Here is a 6,000-nt window from a genome sequence, read left to right on the forward strand (position 1 = left end):
ATCTCTTGTCATGTTCACAGCAGGTTGTCACTCTAGAAGTTTAGCAGAGGTTATGAAACTTTAGGCAGCTCCTGTTAAAAAGGCTGCAGCTGCATGGTCTGTCCATATCATGCATGAAAGCCAGGCCTTGTTCTTTTCTACAGATATCTAGATTCCCTGCTGAAGAAGGCATTACCTTGCTGGCTTGACATTGAAAAATCTAATCTCACAAAATTAGATTTAAATGAGATTCAAACTGAAGCTACTAATACCTAACAGTTTACATTTTATGGTTCTTTCATTTAAAATAACTTTCTTGTCAATCATTTATCCCAGTAATCAAACAAATCTGCCTCCTGGTAAATGCCTAGATTGGGGAAACACACGCTTTAAGTTTATGTAAATTTTGAATGTCTAAGAAAGTGATTTAGGGTATGTAATTGTAAGATGTAAAGGTCTGAGAAAGTATTTTAAAGTATGTGAAAATGAGACTTAAAGAGTTTAAAGTTTCAGAGTTTTAAAATATTAATCAGTGGAGTTCTGATGTGCTATGAAAACCACCAGGTGAAAATCCTGGCTAGTCTTCTCATAGTTACAGGATCAAACTTTTTTTTATTAATTACACTCATTTTGTATCCCCCATAAGCCCCTCCCTCCTTCCCTCCCAATCCCACCCTCCCTCCTCCCTCTGCATGCATGCCACTTTCCAAATCCATGAATGACACTCCCCAAGTCCACTGATAGGGGAGGTTCTCCTTTCCTTTCTGATCTTAGTTTATCAGTTCTCATCAAAAGTGGTTGAATCGTCCTCTACTGTGGCCTGGTAAGGCTGCTCCCCCCTCAGTGGGAGGTGGTCAAAGAGCAGACCAATCAGATTATGTCAGAGGCAGTCCCTCTTCCCATTACTATGAAACCCACTTGTACACTGAACTGCCATGGGCTACATCTATGCAGGGGTTCTAGGTTATCTCCATGAATAGTCCTTGGTTGGAGTATGAGTCTCTGGGAAGTTCCCTGTGTTCAAATTTTTTAATGTCCTTTCATTCCTGTTGAAGACATACTTCAATGCTTCTCGTTGTGCTGAAACTTATCTGTGATTACATCTTCAGAGAGAGGAAAGGCTAGTTTTTGTTTGTTTGTTTGTTTGTTTGTTTTTGCTCAGAACCATCCTTTTTTGGAACCCAAACTTATCTGTAAAGCATCAGTCTACTCCAACTGTTTACAGACACTTGCTACCTGCTTTTCCTACACTGAGATTTTCAATGTAGATTATAGATTGTGGTCACGATAATATATTCAGAACTTTTATATCTGTGTGTAAACTTTAAACAACCATGATTTAAACTTCAAGGAGTTGAGACTTGATCCACCTATCACAGGTCAAACAGAATCTAGATTAAGACCTGTCAATTGACAATTCAGTTTTTTTCTGTCTTTTCTTTATCTCTGAGGATGGGCTATTTTCTTCTTCCTGTCTTGGAATTCCTTCTCTCTCTGGCTGCGGTGGGCTACTGAACTATGCTTTCTATATCTTGTGAAAACATTCGCAAGAGTTGTTTACTTCCAAAAAAATAGGAATCCTGATGTGTGTATGTGTGTGTGTGTGTGTTTTCTATGCAAATACTCCATAACAATACAACTACCAGGCTTGTATGTTTATTTCCTGCTCAGAAAGGAAATATGTACTCAAGTTTCAAGAAGGTACTTTTCAGCAAAGGACCACCCTAATCCCAAAATTGATGTTCAAATGAACACATGTACCAATTATAGCATCATCTGAAAAACAGGAATATGAAAAAGCCTAATGACTCCTCCACAGTATCACAAATAACCAACAACCTAACACACAGTTTCTCAGAGAGATAAAGTGTCTGATGAATACTTCAGAATGTAAAGAGATGAACAACAGAAAAGAAGACAGAGCCAATCAATGATTTCACTTGGGCATTGAAGCAAGAATCAGCAGTCTCCACCAGAACTCGGATGAAGGATAGAATAAACAGATGTACACAGGGAAAACTGAGTACCATAAAAGACAAATCCTAAAACAAAATTGAGATTGTGGGGGAGGAGAAAGACAGACAGAAAGGTTGCAAATTAAAATCATAAATCCACCAATCAAATCAGAGAACACTGGGTTTCCAGCAGAGCTAACTAAGCAGGGGCCAGAATATGGGCACGAAAAACATGAATTTCAGAACACTCTATTACAGTATCAGTAATAAGTACTACCACAGTGTCTAAACTCTGAGATACTTTAAAAGATAATAAAGCCAGAACATGTGAAACCAGAGAGTCTAAGATTTGTACTGAGGACATAGGAATATTCAAGTTCACTTTAGCAGAATCTCTCCAAGTCTCTGGAAAGAAACAGATATTTAATCACAAGACATTTAGATGGCCAAATGGACCTGAGAAGAATGGAAACTTATCTTGACATATTACAGTCCTTGTGTTAAAAATATGTTAAGTCTGACCATGGAATCACACCATGGAGCGGACACAAAGGTTGGTTATTTCACTGTCTGATTTCTTCCTGATTGGAAACATAACAAAGAGAAGTGGAAATGTTTGCAGAAGCACAATGAAGCAGAAAAAAATATGAAACTTTTTCACATTGTTCTGCATCTAGTTCATTATTCTCATTGGAATTATTGGTATTTAGCAGGTCATGTACTATCTTTGAACCAGAACAAACATAGCACATTCAAACAAGTACTCACAGGCTGATATTCCATAGTAGACTTGGTTCTCTGTCAAAAAGGTTCTGGCGGTATTGGGGTAGATCAAGTGGGATGGAAATGGGGATAAATGTAGCAAGGTTAACGTCTCCCTCCATGTAGGGGTTAGTTTCCTCGTAATAAGCACAATCGAACAGAGGCATCTCCATTGATGTATATACAGGTTTTAGGAGGAGGCTGAGGCAAAGCAAAGGAAGGGACATGTCAGCCTCTTCACTACACAGAGACAGTCTGCATCAAGGTGGATCCAAGGAGATTATTGGCTTAGTTCCTGCAATAGGCTCAGACCTCAACAATGTCAGAGAAGACTTCATATGCTACAGCTGCTTCCTACTGTTGCTTCAGGCTCTTAGTCTGTGCCTACCCAAAGGTTTTCATAACAGGCCATCGCACACACTGTAGCAAAGTCCAGACAACTGAGGCTCACAGTGCTGAGATATTTCTGTCATTATAGCCAGACTTGCTTTGAATTTGTTGTCTTTTTATTGTTCTGTTTTCCTCTCATCGTGGTGTTCTTGGAATCCCATAGCCCTGAGGCTCTGCACCTGGTTCCTCCATGTGGGTGAAAAACATGTTTGGTTCTTTCTTCAACAATCTGTATGATTTCATCATGGTCCACAGTGACTTTGGAGAGCACCAGAGTCTGAGACAAAATTGTAGTTCATCCAAAAACAGCTTGTTTGTTTTGGATTGCTGTTGTGAGAGTAGTTTGAACATTTGATTTCTCCTAGGATGAGGAGCAGGGGAAATCATGCTTTGATCACTTTGATAGCTCTTTGATCACTTCCACTAGTCAAGGTGGCTAAACTAAGCAACAGGGAAAGTAGATCCAGACAGTTTTGAAGAGACCTGATAAGCTACAGTAAGATAGAGGAAAAGGACATCCCTTATCAGTGGATTAGAGGAGGAACATGGGAGGAGGCTGGAAAGGGATATTTCAATCATACTTTGACATGGGGTTTTGACCAAGAAAGTAAACACTACTGACTCAGCCTTATGCAGGACACCTGGGTTCAGGGTTCTCAACTCAGCTTTTGCATTCAGACCTCCTCCTGGATATCTGGCACCAAATTCAGAATTATACAGGACCAAAAGAGGAGGCAAGATGCTCATAGGCAATTTAAGTCATGACAGACAACACATTTACAGTTTGTATGCTTAGCTTAGCTTATCAGCCACATTACTCTTTACATTCTTTCCTGATTAAAAGACAAACATTAACCATCTTAAGAATCAGGATAGGAGCAAGTTTTGGAGCCTGTGATTATGAACTCAGCTTTGAACCTGGCAGCAGAAGTCTTGAGATGGCTGGAGTCAGTCAACTATCTCATAACAACCAAAAAGAAAAGTACTTCATCTCTATACCTTTTCTACTTTACTGTAATACTGTTTATCATAATTACTGTTTATCATAAATTATTGATATAATTTCATGGTATTTTTATTATATATATTGTTATAATAAGACATATACAATATAATGCAAATCAAAATTTGATATCTAACTTATGTAAACTCCATTCATGAAAATGCAGCCATGAAATTTCAAAAGAGCTAAAACTGCAAGAGGCTTTGAAGGTAGGAAAGTGAAAAAAAATTATGTACTGTTAATTCTTGTATATAAACAAACAAAATAATTAATTGATGTCTCCTATGTATAGTCTTGCAAAATTTGTTTACTGGAATTTTAAAAAAATATATAGTGGTTACACACAAATCTATCTATCTATCATCTATCTGATGTAGATAGATAGATAGATAGATAGACAGATAGATTACACACACAAATAAATCTATTTGTCTATCTATCTATCTATCTGTCTATCTATCTATTTTTTCTACATCAGTCCAGATATAGATAAATAAACCTATACAGTGAAATTTCTATGTAGGCACCAGCTTAATTTCTCTGTGTTCAGTGAGTTGTGTAAGTGCTGTATTCAGCGATAGAGACTTGCAGTGAAGTTATGGAGAGCAAATTATAATCTTGATAAAAGTGTGCATTGTTTGGGCATTCAAATAAGACTCTTTTGGCCATCACCTCAAGTCGATAAAACCCATTCTTCATTTGATGACAAGTGACATCCTGTTGAGCCTCTCTTGTATTATTTCATTTGGATCACCTTCAGATATGTATACATTTTAGGAATCTCCTGCTGTATTAGGTTACTACAGTAACATTCAATTGACATTTCATCTTCGCTCTCTCATAATATTACTTTCCTTAATGTCCTCTTTCTTCCCCACTTCCAACCAATTCTTCTTTATGAGCCCATACTCCATCTATAAATAACTATTTTACTGACCTATCCTAGGGAGATCTAGTTACTTGTTCTCGAACACTAGTCCCTTATTCTGTGTGTATCCTACATGGTTTTATGTACTGTAGGTTGCTTGTCATTCACTTTAAAAGTAATATTAACATGTAAGAAGATACATGCCATATTAGTATATTTGAACTTGTGTTACTATATACTCAGACTGACTTCTTTCTAGTTTGTCTGCAGATAAGCATTTACTTTCACATTTCATGATTTACTTTGTAAAATGACTGAGTACTATTTTGTTGTGTAAATGTCCACATTTTCTTTATCTATTCTTCTGCTATGGATGTCTGGGTTATATCCAATTTCTGGAAGTATTTATTAGAGCAATCATAAACATGTTTGCACAAATGTTTCCATGGAAGGATGAAACATTCTTTGGATATATGCCCAAGAGTAATATAGCTAGTTCTTGAGGCAGAACATTCTCCATATTGTTCAGGAAAAGCCACAAGTATGTCCTTAGTGGCTATACATTTTTATACTCCTACTAGCAATGTCTGAATATTCTTAGCCATTGTGACTCTCTTTAGACCATACCTCAAACTACTTTTGGTTTCCATTTCCCTGTTGACTATCAATCTTGCACATATCTTTAAATGTTTCTCAGCCATTTGAATTATTTCTTTAAGAATTCTCTTCTGATATCTTTTTCTATTTCTTTCTTCAGAGACTGAAGTTTTTTCCTTATAAGTCTTTCACTTGCTTGGTTAGAGTTACACCAAGGTACTTTATGTCCTTTGTGACTATTGTGAAGGGTGATGTTTTCCCAATTTCTCTCTCAGCACTTTTGTCTTCTGTATACAGGAGTGCTACTGTATTTTTGCATTGATTTTATATCCATCCACTTGGCTGAATAGATTTATCAGCTGTAGGAGTTTCCTGGTGGAATTTTTTGGGTCTCTCAGATATACTACCATATATCATCTGCAAATAGTGACATAACATGAACTCAT

Source organism: Meriones unguiculatus (assembly GCF_030254825.1).
Source record: "Meriones unguiculatus strain TT.TT164.6M chromosome 13 unlocalized genomic scaffold, Bangor_MerUng_6.1 Chr13_unordered_Scaffold_41, whole genome shotgun sequence".
NCBI classification, from domain to species: domain Eukaryota; kingdom Metazoa; phylum Chordata; class Mammalia; order Rodentia; family Muridae; genus Meriones; species Meriones unguiculatus.